The sequence below is a fragment of the Drosophila mojavensis genome, unplaced genomic scaffold (assembly GCF_018153725.1).
Source record: "Drosophila mojavensis isolate 15081-1352.22 unplaced genomic scaffold, ASM1815372v1 contig_136, whole genome shotgun sequence".
Lineage (NCBI taxonomy): Eukaryota > Metazoa > Arthropoda > Insecta > Diptera > Drosophilidae > Drosophila > Drosophila mojavensis.
In genome coordinates this window covers 24,418,434-24,441,318 of record NW_025318667.1, presented here as the reverse complement: position 1 = coordinate 24,441,318, position 22,885 = coordinate 24,418,434, and the positions used below count along the sequence as shown (strand labels likewise).

The window sequence follows — 22,885 nt, the reverse complement described above, 5'->3', positions numbered from 1 at the left end:
AACAATAGAACTAAGTAATCCAGTAGCCAAAAAAACAAAAAAATTATATCTGAGCCAAGCTGAGTTATGTAAACGGCAAATGGCTCTGGCAACCGCCTCGAAGGGACAACAAGCTGCGTTATAAATGAAAAGAAATTAAAATTTGTAGGGTTGTAAAAATCTCAAGAGCTGATGAAACGGTTGCGAGCGGAGGGAGAAGGAAGGCGGCGGGAGGGGCTACTGTGCTACTGTGAATGGCACTGGGATGCCACTTGAAGGTCTTCGCTGCTTAGCCAGCCGATGGCTAACTAAGATTAACGACAGCAACGAAGTCGACAAACTCGGGTTAATGCCAATAAATGCTCGCCTGCCACCCTTCTCATCTTAATCCAATGATTTATAAACTTTATTTCGTCTATATACATTATTGCTTGTTGCCAGCGAGAAGAGCTCAGCAGACAGGCCAGAAGAGGCAAAATGCAGTGAAACAATGTAACTCGAAAGAGTATGCCAGTGACGAGATACTACATACTGGAAGGGTGGAGGGCAGAGAAGGATCTATGTATATACTAGATTTGGTATATGTTACTATATTTAATATATCCTATGATCCTAAGATCTGTTCCGTTTTCAATACATGCAGTTCACTATGTATACATACAATATAATAAGTAAAGAAGTCTCTAGTCGAGGGTGTCCGACTAGGGAATACCACGAAACACGAGCCATTGGTGTTTGGATAAACTTCATAACTTTTGTTTTAATTAACGGATTTCAATGAAATTCGCAGCATATGCTCTGTATATTATATAGAATATTTTGGTAAAAATGAAAACTCATTCACGTATTGATTATGTTTGCAACTGAATTTAAATTATAAGAATGGTATCCAAAGCAACAACAAATTGTATGAAATATATATCAAATTATATTTTGACACTCTAGCTTTAAAGACGATTTAAATCGATTACATTAAAACTGTAAATGCTATCGATTATTTTAAGCAAACTTGACATGCTATATAAGGAACCACAACGAACTATTAAAATTGTAACTCTCATAGGCTTACGTCCATACAAACAGACCTATGGGCAGACAGAAGGCCATAAGTATGGGACATACGACGGCTTTATCTACCTGATATATACTATATGTTCAAAAAGCTTCTATCCAGATTTATATTTTCAATAGTATCAGGGTATAAAAACATTGATACTCTGCTAGCCATCGTCGAAACTAATAGAACAATCATGACGTATTTTTCTTTCGCAGATTGCCCAATTTTATACATACAATGTAAAGCAATTTGTTAAGCCTTAAATTGTTGAAACGAATTTCTGTTTCTTTTCATATTGGAATTTCGGTACTCTGATGGTGAGTGTGGGCAATTCGATATCATGCAACAGGACACGCAATATCAACATTGTCAGTGCCATTGCACAAAGTAACAGCAGCAGCAGGATGCGGACGGGCAGGAGATGGAGGAGGAGGAGCAGATGTCATTTGCATGGCACGCCTAGCGCCGCACTCACTCAGGTCATTTGGGCTTTATTATTGTTTAAGCTCTTTGTTGCCACATATCGTGTTTATCTTTGCTCTTCTGTTTTAATACCCTGTAGCCATGGGACGGGACAGTGAAGCAGCAACGAACATTGTCCGTGCATTCTCTTTATCGATTTCAGGAATAGAGGGAATTCCGGGTTAATCGACTGAGCTGTAAAGCTCTGCTGTCATTGGAGACAGACGGTTAGCTTTACAGCTTGTCAGCTGGTCAGCAAGGTTGCCTCCAGCTAGGCTATGTAACTGCACTCGAATGATAGAGACCATAAAAGCACTGGAGATGACAAAGATGACATCGATAAATATCGATTTGAAGTACGAACTTTGCCCATTTTTCAATTATGCTGTTAGGTCTAGTTTGTCCCGCTCAGTGCTATATATAGGGTATATTCTGTTCGCGTACTAAAAAATACATAAAAAGTTTCCTTTTTTTTTGTTGTTGTTGCATTTTCGTGTCTGTTAAATGGTTACATTGATTGCAGTTATTCCTGATGTCCGCTGCCTTTTGTAAGTTTTACTCAGTGTTGACTGCTCTCGTCTCATGCATTCTTCAATTTTTTTTTTTTTTTTTTTTTTTTTTTTTGTTTTTTGTTTTTCCTTTTGCTGGCTGAGTTAGCAGGCAGATTTCCATTTCGGATCTCGCAGTAATTCTCGCATCAACATTTTGCGCTCTTATATAAGCATTCATGCACAGACACACACACATACACATGTGTGTGGAGTGGAGTGACTCGCACATGGAATCCACATGCAGTTCCGGCAGGAAGCTGCTGCTTCAGCAGCTGCATGAATTCCATTTAACCGTAATGGCGGCCATCAGCAGTGCATTGCTGTGCGTGTGTCCCTGTGTATGTGTGTGTGTGTGCGGGCGTTTCATACTCGTCATCGTAGCCTTACGTATCCTTATCCGAAACCGTGTTTGTGCATATCCTCTACTCTTGGCAGATGCAGTGCATATTGTATTGCATATTACGACTGCTCTAAATATTTGAGTACGAAATATGTATAGCTCAAATATTTAAGTATAAAATATGTATAATTCAAATATTTCAGTTATGATAAGTCAAGTTGCTATCTATATAGAGTTGTATAGTATATATATGTAGAGGAATAGATGGGGAGAGGGGCAAAAAGGACATGCTCAGCTCTAAAAAAAATATCGCAGTTCACATAGAAAAGCTTTCTCAATGGCGTAAAATTCCAGTTCTTAAAATATATTGGCATGAACCATCTTTTGCGCTCTTATGCAGAATTCCTTTTATGTTACTTAAGAGTTAACAAATGCTCTGACAGACATTCAGATATCTTCATCAATAATATCTAGCAGAATGAACTCTCTTATTGTAAGACTCAACAGGAATATTTATTCTGCACTACTCAGTAATCGCTCGAAAAATTGTTAGCTATACAAAATGATATATATGCATATATATGTATATATATTATGCATAATAATCTATATATATATTTTTTGTAAATGAGTCAAAGAATTAACCATAGCGAGCTATGGATTACTGGCTAATTGGTCAGTTATCAAATAAACAAATTTGCTCATCCACATTTAATTAGCAAAAAAAAAAAAATAAAAATTTAAAAATAAAATAAAATAAATTAATTAATTCTTTTTATTTTAACTTAATTGTTTCTTGTTATTTTAATATTAATATATATTTTTTTTTATTTATATAATATCTATTGCTCACATTTACATAAATCGATGAGCATTCAGAGGATATCTTCTAGCCGTTCAATTGACACTTTGCAAGAACTTTCACTCGGCTGCCTTTTGGCAGTGTCGAAAGCTTCAGCCGAGATTGTTTTCAAAGTGGTCGACAACTATATAAGAAGAAAAGTATTTTTTTTTTAATTTTTTTTTATTTTATTTATTTATTTTTTGTTTCGAGCATTTGCGAGAAAATCAAACAGAAAAATTGGAAAAGTCCATGGCTGAGTGCTTGGCCCATTCGACAGGAGATGCAACATTTGTATGCATGCACTCGTGCGTGCACTCATATCTGATTCGTTTAAATATTCGTTTTAGTTTTGAGCACTCACAGCTCTCGATTCGAGGCAACTCGATTGCGATTTATATCAGCTATGCATAATGCCATAAATTGCCAACAGAACCTAGGATAGGCCGATGAGAGACCATGGCTCCGAGTCCAGGTGAGACGCAACAGCAAATAGAGGCGAAGGTCACGCACAAAGCGACACAGCTACTCAGTAGGGTAATCATCAGGCTTCTTCTTTCACATAGAAATTACGTATAATTCAAAGATTATAGAGTTGGAGAGAAACATCTCTATAAATATGAATACTTTTTCTCTTCCGAAGCACTCAATTTAAATTTGAGCATAACGGAAACCTATTAATCTCTCCATTCTACTTCCCAGCAGGTGTAACTAGAGAGATAACAGAGATATTTTTTTCTCAGTGTAATTGTTTTATCGATTGTCTCGTATATTAAAGCTAAAGTGTCGTCTGAGTCTCATCACATTTGCTGCACTGTCAGAGAAGATAAAATTGCTGAAAGTTAATATTGCTCAAACTCTTTCTTTTGCAAATATTTGCACTACTTTACTACGACTTTAGCCCCATTTCAAACGAGTAAAACTAAGTCAGACAACGAGAAAGAAAAGACAAACTTTAGCACGCGCTCTTTTTTACAATTTACTGGCATAGTTGCCCTCTTCTTGCAGCAGTAGAAACAGCAGGAAAAAAAAAAACTGAAAGAAAAAAAAAACAACAAAATAGAATGAAAAATAAACATAAATTTTAATTTCAGCTCCAACTATTTTTGTGCTTTGCCCCTGCAATTTCGTTAGACAGCTGCTGCGCTCAGAGAGGACTGAGAGAGGACTCATATCTCTCAATATCTATTCCAATTAAATCTGTGCACGACTAAGCCAATATTTTCGGCATGCATGCCCATTTACTGACCCACAAAGTATTCATATGTGCTAGTCGATCAAACAAATTAGCAAAACATTTCTGTTTTTGAAACTTTCATCGCAGTCAATGAAATGTAAAATCAAACATTGCATACGCATAAATAAATGTCGGGAGTGCATGACTCTGGCATACCCGGAGCTCTGCTCGGCTCACTCTCATCACGCATCAGTTAATAATTTCGCTATTCGCTGAGCCATTGCATACGTATTTATATGAGGTAAATCTATCTTTTCAAATGAGTTTTGCTGGTATGAGCTTGAAAGAAAAACATCTAAAAACTGCACTAATAGAGTAGAGCTGAAAACTCATTTATATTCCAGTCGATGGTTTGTCATATATGAAGATGATTCCACAAAATAAATTTAAATTTATCAAAAAGTCGTTATCTTTTAAATTATTTATAAATAAAATATAAAAAATATTTTTTAAAATCGATAATCGATATTTTTTAGTTCTATCGATTAAAATTCTCATCAAAATGCCGTTATAAAATTATATCTCGCACATCTTTACTGGTAGAATCTTTGCATATATTTTCATATCTATTTTACACAATTCTGATTTTTGTTATATTTTGGATACCGGATTAATTCCACCCTCTGCCCTCTAAGTTCATAAAAAATCAGAGTCTTGTGATTTGGCAAAAAGCTAAGAATTATTAGAATATCGGTTCTTCGTAGGGTTCAAGGCATCGCGTAGTCGAGCTATATCGACTAGAGCTTTCTTATTTGCTTGCAGCTTATTCATCTATTTGGGCTAAAAGAATATTTTACGCTTCTCTTTTATAGAACCTACTTTGCTAACATTCATTCCGATAAATGGATCTTGCTGGAATGCACAAATGTGAGCGCAAAAATTTAATTGATTGTTAATAATATATACACAAATCAACAATAAGGCATAGATCACGAAAATTAACATCTAAAATTACCTTTTAGTAGAATATCTGGAGAGAGTTTCTTCAGACGATTTATCAACATTAAACAAAAAGCTTCCTTCTGCAGACTATCGATAGTGTCATCTGTGCTCTTAGTCAACTTTAACTTAAGATTGTTGAAATAAACGAAATTTTCAATGGGAATGGGAATATTCATTCTATATATACTGTCATGTCAAGGTCTGCATATGCTTTATGTTGACTCCATTGAAGCCAATAATTGTAATAAAATTGTAGTTAAACGTTTTGCTCCATTTTGGGCCTGGATACTTTTACATGGCATTCACAAATCTATGTGGAAAAAAAACAAACAACTTGCTGGGCAATTGTTTTTCTGCATAAAATTTATTTTTCTCTGGTTTTCCACGCCAACTTTGCTGGTAATTGAACAAAAAGTGCTTTAAAACTATTTTAAAACAAAAAAAGCCAACAACAACAATAATAATTTTTGCATGCAATTTTTCAGTTGAAATGATTGTGAAACTGAAATGCGAATCAGCTCAACTTGGTTGGCTTCAAGAGAGAAGGCTATTATAGTTATTTGGCCATTTAACCGCCTGAAGCCCGGTCTGTTAATTGAGCATATAAATCACAGAACGACACGGCGTATACGCAATCTGAATGGTGGATGAAGTATGAACTGCTCATTGCATGTGTGTGTGTGAGAGAGAGAGAGAGAGAGAGATGGTGTGAGGGTGTGCTGGTGTGCTAGTAAGTGTGTTTGTGTGCGTGTGTGGGGGAAAAGTTATTTAAAGCTAATCCATAACAAATTGACGGCAAAGGCGAAAGCGAAATGTGCACAAATATTAATAATATGCCGCATTTGGCTTTTGTTTTTAGCTGATGCCAGCTAATGAGTCCAAGTGCGTGGACTGCGTGTGGGGCCCGCTGTGAGCCCTCTGTTGCCTGTTGCCTGTTGCCTGCTGTTCCGGCTGCTCGGGCTGTTCCGGCTGTCAAAAGGTTCAGCTTCGTGCCCAGCTTCCATTTGGGTCGCAGCGTGCGGGCCATAATTTATTTCCACATAATTTGACTTGCACACGCGCCATGGCCAAGCACGACAAGAACGTGCACCTGGCGCAGTCGGCGCACCTGACGCACATAAGGTGTTTGCCAGTGACTCCGGCTGGGCTGGATGAAGCCAGAGACACCTGACTAGTTGCCTGGCCAGGACCCGAGCACTTGCCACAGCTGGGACAGTTGCCGCAGACAGATGTCACTCCAACTCCCACGGCGCACTATTGTCGAGTGGCCCGAGCCAGAGGCAGAGGCAGAGGCAGAGGCAGAGGTAGAGGCCACTGACAGGCGCTAAGTGGGAGCGTGGGTGACGTTTTAAAAGCCTTTTTCGCATTCAATGAATGTCAATTGGCGATGTTGATAAAAAGCATAGGTCCTTTTATTATTATTTATTGAACGCATCAAATTTAACGCAAACTCAATTTTAAAGCGCAGACAGCAAAGATAATGCTACACACACATGCACACGCCCTCACACTCATGCAGGTTTATATATATATTCAATCAGAGCTAATAAACTTTGGCTCCAGCAACTATTCGATTTTCAAAATTGTCGCTGACACGCGAATCTGAAAGGAAAAGTTCAATTTCAAAGAAGCAATCATTGCAGAGGCCACAGTATAGACTGTCAAATACCCTGTATATCGAATAATTGATGAAAGGAATATGAGTATGAGTATGAATATGAATATGAATATAAATATAAATATAAATATGAATATGAATATGAATATGAATATGAATATGAATATGAATATGAATATGAATATGAATATGAATATGAATATGAATATGAATATGAATATGAATATGAATATGAATATGAATATGAATATGAATATGAATATGAATATGAATATGAATATGAATATGAATATGAATATGAATATGAATATGAATATGAATATGAATATGAATATGAATATGAATATGAATATGAATATGAATATGAATATGAATATGAATATGAATATGAATATGAATATGAATATGAATATGAATATGAATATGAATGCTGAGATCGACGCGTTCATACATAAATACGGACAGTCGGATAAACTCACGGACAAGGCTATATCGATTCAGCCCGACGCACTGATTAAGAATATATACATTAAAGGGTGTGTCACACCTCCTTCTGTCTGGTATATACATTTTAATAAAATAATTAAACTCAAATTTTCCATTTCTATGGGTTCAGGGTTTCTTCACTTTATTGACCTACCTAATGACCTTTAGAATGGGTTACAATTCGAGTGCCCCGAAACAAAAAAATATCCAATTCAATATTCTGAACAAATTCGTAGCGTTGCTATGTAATTTCGATTAAAGCATATACCCCTTTGGGCTAAGAAATTCAGTGCAGGGTATCAAAGGATTGGAATTGCATATCATTTGTGATTGCCTTGCCGCCAAAGCAACCACAGAGAAATCAAAAGGAAAACAGTCGCTTCCTGTGTTCACAGCAACAAAACTATGTGGGCAGAGGATGGGGCGACCACAGTGGCACAGAGAGAGGGAGAAAGAAATGTAACGTTGTAAAAAAAAGCAGAGTATTTATAAATCGTGTGCGTACCACCCCGAACACCCACAGACCTGTCCCAGCACAGGATGTTGTGCTTCATGTTGTGGACTCATGAGTGATGTTTGTGGTTGTTACAATCAACAAGGTGTCTCACACATATGTGTGTGTGTGTGTATGTATATGTGACAGTTTCAGGCTCTATCTTGTTTGTGCTGAATGTAGGTCTCGCATTAAGTATGCGATTGGTTCTGTGTTATACGAGAAGTAACTTTCGCCTGGTATCGATGTGTTGGCTTTGCTTTTCGCTTTTCTGCTTATCGTCATCAAAAGTTCCTTGAGCGCACGTCTCTCTGTGTGTATCTGTGTGTGTGTGTGTGTGTACATCTCGTTTCATGGCGGACGGAGCATGAAAATCTCATGCAATAATTCAGACCATAGCCACAAAAAATGCAGCCCAAGTAGAACCGAAAAATTATTTAGTTGTCAACAGTTTCAAGGCAGATTTTTCAACACTGGTGTGTGACGGTTCTCTCTCTCTGTGTGTGTGTGTGTGTGTGTGTATGCCTGTGGTAAATTAAAGTGTGTTGCCAAGATGTGTTTCGAAATATTGCGCATTTTATCATTGATGCACAACTTTCACTGCCATCGAGCGGCTGCCAAACACCTTGCCTGCTCGCCAACTGTCAGCCCATCAACACGTAGCTCAATCAAAGCTTCTGACGCCCAGCAATGTACCTGCTGGCCCCGCCAACTTTCATTTACACCCAGATCCTATATCGCCGCTTACAGTCCCAAAATTCACCTATCCGAAACTTTCGCGCTTCAGCACGCCTCGCACTTTGCTGATTTTTATTGGATTAAAAATAAATTGAACTGAAAGTTTAAAGTTCGATTTTATTTTTCTTTACCTCTGGCTTTTGAGAAATGGAAGAGTCCCGAATAATAAAATGTTCTTTCAACATGTATGAAAGACAAAATGTTGTTTTGGCTCAGACCGGCTGCAGATTTATTGCTTCTAGTAGAAATCAGCATGTTTTTCTAGTTAAAGTTGGCTTTTCCTGATCGAATACTTTTTCTTTCATTCCATTATTATTTTTAGATACCTGAATATTGTAAACTAATTTTTTCTGTTTTATAATTTGCCGATTTGTTAGGAGAAACAAATGCTTGTTAGAATTAGAGTTTCGTTTCTGATAAGAAAGCTGCCCAATAAAAAAATGTATCAACAATAAACCTGATCATTTGACTTAATCAAAGCCAATCATATATACCATATGTATATCGCATCTGCTTTGACCACCTTGCAATCGAATTGCATACTTTACAGTCTCGCACAATAACAAATTCCTGGTGAGCTGTATTTCATATGCTTGCTCAGAATGGCAATATGAAGGCGAATGACAAAGAGAAGACGACTATTCTCTTTGTCCACTAAACATCCAACGATCCTGCGTGAATGGCTTGAATAGCCATCTCGCTCCCACCCAACAACATCCGGGACTAAGTTCAGTAATAGCTACCGTTGTCTCACTCTTTCACACACAGAGTGCAGCTAAGACGCAAGCTCTCTGGGATGAATTTCAGCTTTTAGCCTCGCACTAATACTAATGCAAGACAATAGGCACCAATCATGAATGAGCAAAGTCAAAGTAAAATTCTCATATCTGTTCAGCTGCTGTTCGAAGAACTGAGAGAAAATTACTAGGAATACTTGTCCAAATGATACCACATGCAAAGGTGGATACGACGTGGAGTTCTCTTGGTTTCAGATTTTGCCTCCACTTGTTCAACTTGGCTCATTTCATTCCTATAAATTCAATTTTTTTTGATGTGAAAAAGCGTACGACAGCTGGCTAGGCGGTGTGGCACTGGGATTGTTAAAATTTCGTAAGCCACTGGTTTGGCTGCCTGAACCAGTTGACTGGGTCAAAGGCAGCTGTGGTGGCGGTGGTGGTGGCGAAGTTCGGCCAGTGGGCAGCACGGGTGGTCAGCGGATACGCAATGATATGGCAGCTTAAGAGCCAGCAGCAATTTTTATATAACAAGCAGAGCAATTCCCACGGCTGGTGTGCGAGTGTGTGCTAAAAGCTTTATGTGGATTATGTTTTTATGGCCCCTGCCGCAGCAATAGAGTCGTTTGGCCTCTGCAAATAGCGAGCACTGGATATGTAGTCACATATAAGTAGTTTCCCGGCATTTGCTGACCAGAGATTTAATTCCCTTCTCCTGCCGCCTGCCGCCTGCCGCCTGCCGCCATGGTTCCCCACCTTGCTGGAGCACCAGTACATTGTGTTATTCATTTCCAGCACTTGTTTTTAAAGCGAATCCGACGTGTTGCAGCGACGTGAAGCAGCTAAAGCAGCTTAAACAAATGTCATTGCAATTATCATAATCAGATTATAGAAGTGGAAATATGCATAAATGCAGAGCATCATACTGAGCTACCTGAAGCATCATTCTTAAGCTCTATAACTACTATAAGATATGCAACGTGATAGAAAGAGTTCATATTTTCATTTCATTTCAATTTTTCATCCCTTTTTATGATGAGAAGTTTTATATCCAGCTAGAATCACCATCTTCTGCTTGACTGACTGTAATTAAATTTTCTGGATTAGAACTTCACTCAGTTCCTGGAACAGGTGCATTCCAGCTAGTCGCTCTTATGGCTGTAAGTCAAGTTAATAGGAATGGCTGAGCTGTACTTTACCATTCTGTATTAAATAGTTTTATATATGAGTTGAGTATTTGAATTAGCTGAAAACTGCATTCTCTCTCTTTCTCCATCTTTCAATAAATTTGCATACATATAAATATATATTGAAATCAATTTCGCGATTCTCGTTAGCTATATTAAAATTATATATGCTTCCTAATATCTATACCTATTATTTGATGGGGGGTATGGAGCAAGCGAGCATCGTCATCTGGCTAACTGGCTTGAAATTCATATTGCCGCTTCTCGGCTATATTTCATATTTGACTAGCCGCACATGGCTGGCTGTCTTTTTCTAGTTTTCGCTGCTGTTGTTTTATTTTTGGCTTAGCATCTTGTATTTGAGCATCCGTCCGTCTTGTCCGCGTGTCCCTTCGCCAACCTCACCAGCCAGGTCGCTGCAAATGGCCGTGAGCGCCTTTGTTGTGCCACTTTAGCTATTTGGGTTCTTGGGGGCAATAACTTTTACTGGAAACCGGCAAAACCTCAATTATCAACTTACAGCAGACAAAAAGGCGCTTAATTAAGTGAAGCGTCGAACGTGAGCCGCCATTTTGTTTTTTGCTCTACACCCTCGCACTAAAACCTAACCAGGCGCGACCCCTGCTCGAGCCCAAGATTGAAAGGATGTTGGCATTCTGATCGAAACAGCAGCAGCAGCGGCAGCAGCAGCTCCTAGATGGTTGTTGGAGTGCGTGTATGTGTGAGTGTGTGTGTGTTTGTGCGAGGGTGTGCGTGTAATCTTAGACGTGTGTCTCCTGTAAGAAGTTTTTTGCTGAGTCAGCATCTGGCTGGATAGCTGACTGGCTCCTTGCCTGCCTAATCTACGCAAAGTATGATGGGGCAGGGCATTTTGGGGGTATTATGGGGGCCCATAGCTGTAATGTAGGAGATGCTAGCTCATTGTTGTTATTATTGTTGTTATAGTTTACGCACACACGCATTTACGAGCACAATATACCAATGTATATATGTATATATATGTATATATGTATGTATTCAAAAGATATTCCCTGCGCCATGTAGTCCGGCCGAGCCGCAATGAAGGCGTGAATGGTTCCCATCAAGTGCAAACATTAACAAAGTTTCGGAAGTTCGTCGATGATGGGTTAACGCGCTCTCACGCTTTATAACTTCACGTAACTCAATCTAATGAACAAAAGTTAACGTAATTGTAAAATATGTCAAAAGCCTTGCATAAACCAAAACGTAATAATGAATTTCCGCTTGCCACGAGACTACGATGAGAGCAAAAGTTTCTCCTGTTTTTTGGCTACAAAATATATGCACTATTTTATATATGTATATATGTATGTACATATATATGTATATATTAAGCCTGCCCCTTGCATTTTATCAGAAAGAGTCATACACCTGAACGGTCATTATTCTCTTTCATCTATTTCATCAATAATTTAAAATCAGGCTCTTTGAAATGCCATTATGTATGCAAATATACAAAAGAGCAATTTAGAACTCTCTCGTAAATATATTGTAGCTGCTGTGTATTGAACATGCGTACATATTTATGCCCAATTTATGTCAAACTACCATTTTATACTTTGACATCCGAGCTCAATAACGATTTGCCGATTAGATCCCATTCACAATTTGCTTTTTCAGAATGCCAATTTCTACTCACTTTCCATTCGTCCACTGACAATTTGAATGACTCTGATCTAATGGCTTGAGTAGTCATCTCGCTCTAATTCAGCAGCAACTGGAGCTACGTTAAAGGACAAATAACTGTATCTCTGTCTCTCTTCCTCATAGAGTGTCAATTGCATATGCATGCAGCTAAGACGCAAACTCACTCGAATAATAGTTTGCAAGCGCTCAGGCTTACACTAATACTATTGCAACAGTGGGAACCAATCAGGAATGGGGAAATTTAGAGAACAGGCTGAACTAATATCATTACAATACGAAAATGACAAATGCATGTTTCTATATTAATGATAAAATACTCACAGCGCAGCTCATTTAAATAGGTTTGGACTTTTTGAAAATGAAAAAAGTTACATTTTATCAACTTACATTTTATCAACTCCAATTTGAATGAAAATTTCGTTTTATAAGCAAATTAATTAGTTACGACGAGGGAAAGGTCTGCAACTTTTAATTTAATTTCATTTTTATTTTATTTTTTTTTTTTTGGCAAAACATGTCAAAAAATATGTCCCCTTGATAAGATATAACGTATTTAATTTTCAAAAAAGTTGAACCTGCCCCACTGAGATGCACTGTATCAGAATGCGCATATTTAGAGTAATAAATCATAATTAATTTTCGTATACACACATACGTATATGAGTTTTTGAGTTGTATGAAGCTCATACAAAGCATCCAAGCGCTACAAATATTTATAATCTGGCACATATGTATATATGATTATAACATAAATTAATAAAATTTAATAATAAATTGATTTCTTCAGTTCTAATTTCAGATCTCTTCAGTAAGTACCTTCTATTTAAGAGCCTTAGCACTTACATATAGGCACTAAGAGCTTCAAACAAGTTGAATGCACTGGCCACACCAGCACACGCTAAGCTCACAAGAAAGCTAGCATAAGTGTCTTGAAATGGATTGAAAACATGGCAACTGCACACCCACACACGCATACCTATGCGCCAACACACACACGCATTCGGTTACCTCTTAGTCTGTGCAAGTGGAAATATATGTATGTATGTATATAATTTTAATCATTTGCTAGATTCTGTTGCGGTCACACACTCTAAACATTGAGGATTTTGAATAAGAATTCAGGTAGGCAAAACATGGCATGTTTAATATATAAAAACAAAAAATTAACTTATTAAAACAGACTTAAATGCAATGTTTACCTAGCTCACTTTAATAGTTTAACCTGACATATACCCTGCAATCCGAAGGAGAAAAAAACATATGAGAGTAGCTTAAATCGATATATTTTCCATTTCTAGTGCTGAGTGCACATTATAAGCAGTGTAATCAATCATATTGATATATCTTTATGCACATTCGAGTTAGATGAATGTAAATAAATTTATCTATTCGACATTCGCTTCGATATGCTGTGGAAATAAACTCGATATTAAATGGCAAAACTTGATGCGAATGCGCTCTAAACTATTTTGACATCTGCTCCCACATCAACAGACAACAACAACAACAACAATAATAACAACGACAAATGAGTGCTAGTTAGCGCCTGAGCTCCTCTCAACGGAGCCAACACGTATTTTTCCAGGCACATTTCACGGCCTACATCCCGGATACGTAATAGCTAAGGTGGCCCGAATCACGTGGCCATGCCCAAAAATGTGTCAGTCAGTCACTCAGTCAGAGAGTCAGTCAAGACAGTTGTCTTCAACTTTCAAGGCTGGAAAGCCTTTTGTGTAATGGCTGGTAATTATCCCTAATTAGTTGTAAAATATTGTGGGCAAAGTGCTTTGCTTTGCCGAGCCCGGCTGCAAAAGCCAAACGCACGAATAAGTTTACACCGAAGCCATTAGCCAAAAGTTTTTGCCAGCCAAAACAAGCATGGCCATGCTTAATTATCATAATCTAGATCTTAATCTTAATCGTCATAATCATAGTCATAATCATAATCATTGTAATAGTAGTAATGACAATTAGTTGCCAAAGTAGATTACGATGTTAGCTGCGTGCCGTGATGAATTGCGTTTTCTGCCTAGACACTTGAACCTACCGCACCCCCTACCCCCGTCTCACTCCATCTCTCACACACACACGCGCCCTATGTGCCACAATTTAATTACCCTTAAACGCATTACACATACGCCACCGACAACACTGAACAGAAAGAACTGCGAGCCACTAAACAAATATCAAATGCCAGTCATTGCCATAAGCCGCTTTTACTGCACTCTGACGTGCGAGCGAGCACCTCAGCTTCATTTTTATGAAACAACGAGGCAAACATATTTTCATAGAGTGCATGTATATTTCCGGGTATTTACAGAAACTAGAAAAACTGACTGCCACTTGAAGTTGTCTTTACATTTGCTGTTACTTCCATGATTATCTGGCAACATGAAATGCGACAAAGATGCTTCACTTAGCGTGAATCGCCCAGCTGACCTAATGAAGCTGTTCCTTGAATGAATGAATACACTTGACTGTGTTTGAGTTCAGTTTAGTATAGATTATTTTTGTGTCTAGGTAGTCATACCCAGACACTCTGGGTCTGACTCATTTACAGGGCTGTCCATATTCGTTGGACCCAACTGAAAACCCCCTATCTTTTGGCAGAGACGGGTCAGTGCAGCTATCTGAGATACTTTATCCATGTTCGATGGACCCATCTATGCTATAGGGGTATAGAGCTACTATTTCTTTTGACAGAGACGTCGCAAAGCGATATATAATATTCTACAGGCGATGTCAACAAATCTACTTGAACCAAATAAAAACAACTATTACCGTGGTTTTCTCTGATTAAAAATACAATGTGTGGGTCCGTCTAATATAGATAGCCCTGTAGGTGTCATCATTCATCTTTTTATACCCTGAACCCATTGAAAATGGGAAATCAGGGTATAATGGTTTTGTGAAAAGTATGTAACAGGCAGAAGGAATCATCGCAGACCCCATAAAGTATATATATTCTTGATCAGGACGACGAGCTGAGTCGATATAGCCCTGTCCGTCTGTCCGTCCGTCCGTCCGTCCGTATGAGCAAAAGGATCTCAGAAGATATAAGAGCTAGAGAGCTGAAATTTGGCATGCATACTCGTGTATACCATAGGCAGTACAAGTTTGCTTTATTTTTTCGATAACTCATCCGATAACCTTTTTATCGAGAATAATCGAAAAATCGACATTGTTTTTTCAGTTTATTTTGAACACTTTTAGACCTGGAGACTTCAAATTTGCGTTGTATATAAAGTTGATGGATACAAAGATTTTGTAATTTACAGATTTTGGATACCACGCCCCCTTCGCCCCCAATTTACTAAAAAACGCATTTCAAGTACTTGTGCTTTGGAATGTACACATATTTTAGCCATATGATTACGCTATAAAAGTTTCATTAAGATCGTATGTCTACAAAAGAAATTATTCAACAAATAAATTCTCATTATATTGCCGACACTACAGTGCAGCCCAAGCGCAGCCGCTGCTAGCTGCGCAGTTTGCAGAGCGCGTGCTTATACGTGCATGTGTATGTATGTGTGCATAAAAGAAGTCCAGACTGATTAGAATATCAATTTGGAGGGTTCAGGGTATTTCCTAGTCGAGCAGTCTCGACTGGAGCCTTCTTACTTGTTTTTTTTTTTTTTTTTTTATTTATTCTTGAAGAATAGTTTTTTATATGTCTGTCTGCTGTTATATTATTTTTTGATGATCGAAGTATGCGTGAATCTTTCACTTTTTCTTTAGATTAAATATCATATATTTCTAAAATAATTTTCTTAAAGCATATGAATTTGTTATCTAAAAAAGTTTTGCCCATATCGAATAAATTGTCAAAAGATCAGGTGATAAATATTTATCTAATAATTTGTAGAGTTTATTTAGCATTGAAACAGGTAGCTTAATGGCTTAGATGAAGGATAGACAAATATTTGTAATCTCTGATATGATCATAACAATATCTTGAAGCCAAAATCTCTTATCGAAGCTACTATCTTTAAGTCTCGATATGTATGGAAATGGCTTTAAGTTGATCTCGCATCTAAATCAATAAACCTTGATCAACATTTATGGCCTGATTTTCCGTTATTGTGGAGCTGCCTCAAATCACAGCACGTCTTCTCATCTCTGTCCAGTGTTGGACAACGCGCTTTGTTGCCAACTTCTCCAACACAAGTGGCTCAAAGAAAGAGTTTGGCGACAAAGGCAAATTTGAGCCGTTTAGTCGTGTTGGCTTGCTGCTGCCAATTGGTGTGATGGCTCTCGGCATGTGTCAATGGCCTCCGTCACGGGTCCCGGAGTGCGAGGGAGGGAGGGCAAGAACAAGAGTGAGAGAGTCAAGTTAGCCAGCGAGGAGCAGCAACTGGCCACCCGCTGATTGGGTTTCAGCCAAATCATTTGCAATTTGACTAGACGTCGCGACGTTTTTTGTTTTTTGCTTTTTGCTTTTGTGCTCTGCTGGCATTTGGTTCTCTCTGTTTATATTTTGTATTTTGTTTTAAACTTTCAGCTCAGCAGTGGGCGCTGTGGGCGTGACACCTTGACCGCTGCCCGGGCAGCTGACAGTTTTCTTATTTATTTCATTTACATTTGGCATTTTGTTGCCGCTTTGTGAAAAATTACAATTGTACAAAGTATTGTTGATTGCTCCTGCTGCTGCTCCTCCTGCTGCTGCTGCTCCTCCTGCTGCTGCGTCTCAAGTTGCTCGCAGCAGTCCAGATCCAGATCGCCTATCTCAACTCTCGACTTGGCCGCGGCGAACTTTATCAACTTAATTTATACTTTTCGCATGCACACCAACTCATATTTTCAAGCGTTTTTTCATGACTTTTCTTCCACAGCTACAGCTACAGCTACAGCCACATCTACATTTTCATTTGGCTTTTCTGCTCGTTGTTGTTGCACATTTTTCATTCGCTTTTTGCGCGGCATCTTCCCAACTCCAGGGCTCCATCTGCTGGCCCCGCTGCTGGCTTGGCTTGGGCTCGGCTTACTTTTAGCATTTGGCCCGCAGGAAAGTTTCGCTCGCTGTCTGTTGTTCTTCTAGTTAAAATTGTATTTGAAACTTTTGCTAAGTGGCAAATGGTTTTCCAACTCCAGCTCCCACTGCTACCACGCCCACGCCCACCTCACCTATTGTGCAGGTAGGGGCAGTTGGGCGCACTGCAGAGCGGCATAGGCACGTGCCATAAGCCATTTGTCAACAGCCACCTGATTGGATTTTCCATGACAAAGTGGTGGCGATGTTAGGGCCGCAAGCAGCAGCAGCAGCAGCAGCGGCAACAGCGGCAGGGGCAGCTGCAGCCACAACATTTGCTGCTAAAACGTTTAAAAGCAAAATCTAATCAGACTCGGCTAACGCTGCCGTGTGGCCAATTTGCCTTGTGGCCAGTCATGGCCCACAAATTGTTTGTGATATTTGGCCACGCCCACTCACTGATAGCCCACCATCTCGACCACCGAATGGCCATGCGGGCCAACAGGGCAGCGGCCGGTAATTGTCTAGCCTTAAGAGTTGTTCAGAGATCTTGCCAAAAACTTTGCCAATTATTCGGGCCAAGCTGAGCTCCTCAGTCAAGGCTCGAGCTCTGACGAGGTGCGCTCCGTTGGCTCTTTGGGCTAATGTCATTTCAATCTGTTTTGCATTTATCTAATGCTGAGATCAGAGTGAGGACACTGTAGTTCCTTAGAAGCTCTCGAGACTCCAGGTTAGTTCTCATTTAGCAGGAATGATTCAGAGTCTATAGCACATACATTGATCAGATGAAAACTTACCTATAGCTCTTAAAAAAATCACCCTTTAGCTAAAGCTATATATCTAGCTATATCTAGATTCCTATGGAGAGTTTTCTGCTTTTCATTGCCTTACCTATATATGGCTACTTTCCCATATCTAAAGCTAAATCCAAATCTAAATCATATATCATGCCTAATAGAGCTACAACTGGCAGGACTCCTGCTACAGGCGGAAGCAGCTACTCGGAGAAATCAGAGAAGAGAGATTAAAGTAGAGCAACCCTTTTTATAGAATTTAAACAAAACAATACATATAAAATACTACTACCTTTTAACAGGAGTGCTAAATGTTATTGCAGGACTCTTTAGGGAGATCCAGTGAGTGGTACTTCTGTGAGTATTCTCTAACCCGGCTTTGCATTTGGATAACCAGACTTTGCCGTAAAGGTTTTGTGCTGTTCAGTTAAAGTATATAAAAGTGCTCCGCCTGGAAAGCTAATGCGGCATGAGTCCTGGCTCTAAGCTGGGAGGCAGTCCAAGGAGGAGGAGGTGATTATAGCCGGCAGTCCAACATTTTTAAGTTCCAAGAAGGAGCTATAGTCGATAGACCGAAACCTCGTTGAAGGAGAAGGATTTTCTAGTCAGCAGTCGGACACATCAATCAGTCAAACAAGCACCTTTAGCTATTCCAGGCACAATATTTGAATAATCGAGCCTTTGATCAGCATCTAGAGTGGGACTCGAAGTGATTTACCTGCGAGCAGCGAGCAGGGAGCAGTGAAAGGCGAGTGATTCGGTTCGTTTCCTTCCTTTAACACCAATTTCTTATGGGCTGGCGAGCAGCTCGGCTATGTCATAAATTAAATTAATACCCGGATTCAGGCAGCTCCCGCTGCACGCGCTGAGCCCCAGCGTGCCGCTTCATCAGGCCATGGGGCGGCACAGGTGAGGGCGTGTGTGCCGTGTGGCCGTGTCGGTGTGTGCCGTGTGGGCGTGAGCGCGAGTGGTGGGTGTGGTTAGTGCTGCTTAAGTGACATGCAAAAACGCCTGGCCAAATGAGGCGCCAGGTAACGGCAAGAGCACAAACAAAAAGTAATAAATGAAAGCTGCACTGGAGTGCTAACCCGACTGTGAGATGCCCTGGCAGCGAGTCACTAGAGCAGACTTGTTTCGCGAATTCTTCCAACTGTCAAACATATGTGGTAGCTAATATACCCTACCATTTGCCCAGTCTCTAGGGTATAGAGTGAGCAGAAAAAAAAAATAAACAAACTGTTTCCTGTTAAGCGCTCATTTCGCGAGTCATGCGCTGAGTGCTTGCGTGTGAATGTTCGCGTGTATGTGTGTGTGTGCGTGTGTGTGTGCAGGTGTGTGAGTGGCTAGCGAGCTGAGTGTGAGATATCCTTGTCCAGGGCGAGCTTTTATGCAGCGCTGCAGCTGCTGTTGCTCTCAGCTAACGAGAGGGCAAACGCCCTCGGGCCAGGCCAGACAGGCAGACGACACTTTTTGCCAGCTGCTGTTGCTGCAGTTGTTGTTATTGTTGTTGTTGCTGTTGTTATTGCAGTTATTATAATTGATGTTGTGTTGTTGCTGCTGCTGCCGCTGCCGCTGCCGCTGCCGCTGCCGCTGCCGCCGCTGCTGTTGGCGTTTGCTTTGAGCGACAGTTGCTAATTAAAATAATATGCAAGCAACATCCCGTAAAGTGCAGTTGGCCAAATGAAACTGTTTGCGTTTTGGCCAGCGACTGTTGACAGCGGCATTTGCATTGCGGAACGTTTTAACTAGATGTTAACTAACAGTTTGGTCGAATGTCAACATTGGAGGCAATACGTCAACTGGCGACAATGGCGACCAGCATTGGGATAATTGGGAAATCAGGGCATATTGGTTGATTGAATGTGCGTTTAGGAGGAGGCGGCGAGAAGGAGGAGGCGTGGTGAGGCAGACGTAAACGAGAATGTGGCTTGGTTGAGAAGGCGTGGAGCAGAAGGAGTTGAGGAAGAGGAGGAGGAGCAGGAGGCGTGGAGATGTATTCTTGATCCAGACACTCTTCTGCCTATCTATCGTTCTCTCTGTCTTTCTTCTGTCTATCTTTTTGTCTATCACTCTGTCTGTTTTTCTGTTTACTCTTCTGTCTATTTATCTGTGTATCCATCCGTCTATCCCTTCTTATTATCGCAGCGATATTGTAAAGGCGAAATTTTAAGTCTAAACCTATGATATGCATATAGTACGCAGTATATATTTACGATTGATCATCTTACTTGCATATTATCGATAAAAATCCATAGTTTTTAAGCGTAGCATTAATAATAGAAGAGCAAGAGCTCTAGAGGTTTACTTTGTAGCTTCGTGTAATGAATACAGAGATTTTACATATTTTGAATTTCGGATACCTCCTCCATCATCATACTATTGGTAGTCGACAAAAGCAAACATATACATATGACTACGCTTAACGCACTACAGTGATTATTATTTCAAATAAATATTTTAAAACAGAATGATTCAAAAATCACCTTATCAGATTTCAGGGTTCAGGGTATCTTCTAGTCGGGCACTCCCGACACACTTACTTGTTGTTGATCGATGGCAAGCGAGAAAAAGAAATTATATTCGCTTGTGAAATTTTCAGTTTACTCATCCTTCTTTCTGGAATCGAGCCACCCTTCTTTGCGATTCTCAAGACTTCAACATTCACTGAGAGATAGCTCAAATGAAGTTTTAAAAAAACTTTTTTCCGACTCCCGTGAGATAAAAAGTCACCATTTTGGTTTAGTAAGAAAATGTTTATGGGAAATTAACTTCTTCTTTGAAAACTTAACCAAAAATACATGCGAATAGCTGTTTCAACTCGGCAAATGCAAAGCTTTGGGGTAGCCCGGGCACTCTGCCACGTAATGAGCTGAGCTGAGCTGCTGGTCGACAATTGGCAGTACGTAGCTGGGGCATAAATTTGTATAAATTTCTTTTAGTGTGCGCAGGCTTTGGGGCTGGAGGGGTGAGGTAGCTAGCCCTACAAGTGGCAAGTCCTGGCAGGAATCGCAGTCGGAGTCGCAGACGCACTCGAGCCAAAGTTTTGCGTGCGTTAGCAGGCGGCGCGTGGCAGAAGGCTATAGAGGGAGAGGAGTGAGTGAGCTGTGAGTGTTGGTGCACCACGAAATGCATATGAAATAAATGCAAATGGCAGCCACTAACTTGCAACGTGCAACGCATTAAAATAAATTTACATTTTTGTGTATTTCGCTTGTTTTTTTATATTTTCAAGTTTTTTTTTTTTTTCATTTTTGTTATATGTATTTTGATTGTGGGTTGCGTTCCCATTAGCCGCAAAATCTTCAACTTTCTGTCGTTACTGCGGTTTGCGGTTGAAAAATTATGCAGCAGCTCGAGCTTAATTAGCTGCCCGTTGTTGTTCGTTTTTCCATTTATTCATTTACACACATATTTTTTAATTTTTCTTCTCTTTGTGTGTGTTGTGTGTGTTGTTTTCACCATGTTTCTTAACTCCGCATTTACAATTTCATATGGCTTCTGTGCCCCGCCCCTGCAGTGGCTAGCCAGGCTGCCGCCCTCAGACTGCGCTCCGACACTTTGCGTGTAAATTGAGAAATTAACTCGACATTAAATTGCGCAATAGTGGAGAAGCAAGCCATATGAGAGCATAATGAAATATATTTGCAAGCTACTCAAGCTTTGCATGCATTAAACTATTGTGAACAAAGTGTTAGGGTCAGCTGAAGCCTTTCTTGAGTAGAGGAGCTCAACGATTGATTGAGTTGAGGAACATGAATAATTCCCATGTGCCCTCTAGAGAGGGAGAGCTGTAAAGTAAACTATTAGAGAAAAGGAATGTTTACTTGTAAAGAGAATGTGTCGTCTTGAGGGGAAATTTAAATACAGAGGCGTGGCTCTTGAGAGTGACGATCTGTTCAGCATGCATCCTGGCAGCTCAAGCAACTGTGAATGAGCCACAGAGTTCCATAATTATCACAGTTATCTCAGCTGTTTGCTAAGCTACTCTCTCACCAAGAAGATTCTCAGAGAGAGCCAGACGAATGCTGCACTTGGATAGGTGAATTAGATGAGACTAGTTGATTAATGAAATCTCATTCAGTCGATCTCTCTTGATCTCCTGTTCACACCCTTTGCTTCTTTTCATATTGACGTTCGGCTGAGCACTTCGAGTTGAACTATTCGTGTGGCGCTCTTTTAACAAACATCGTTCAGGGAGCTAATCAAATAACATTCGCACAATGAGGCTCCGTAGGTCAGCGAATAACTGGAGTTAATGCAAACGGTCCTCACCATTGGCACACAATAAGTCCAAAAATAAATTTTAAAATTTCACTTATTTTAAATGTGGAATCGATATAAAACATTTCTACTATATTTAAATCGATTCTTATATATTTATATATCGATATTCACGAAATTATGAGCACACAAAGTCGATATATTTTTTTTTAAACATCTCTTACACTACTATTCGCGCCTTTTTTGGATACTCTTATTAAAATTATAAATGATTTTAAAAATTATAATTTTATTAATACATAAAAGAATATAGAAGAATGAAATTATTATTTTTTTTTTAAATATAAAATTAAAAAAAAAAAAACAATTTGTGAAAATATTGCATGAAAAAGTTAGTAAAAATGAATACTTAATTTTAAAGATAAAATAATAATTTTTTTTCAAATGTTACATAAAGTTATTATATATTGTGTGCCAAATGAATAAAATCGCCCACAGTGCAGTGAAGTGCGAGCTGAAACTGAAGCTGTGTTAAGTCTCTTTAGTAATATACATAGGCTTAGAA

General features: G+C 39.3%; 1 protein-coding gene across 1 annotated transcript in view; it reads right to left on the bottom strand.

Moving 5' to 3' along the window:
* LOC6584619 (allatostatin-A receptor) overlaps positions 1–22,885 on the bottom strand; it is a 149,839-nt gene that overhangs the window by 88,248 nt on the left and 38,706 nt on the right. The gene's annotated exons all lie outside the window — the stretch shown is intronic.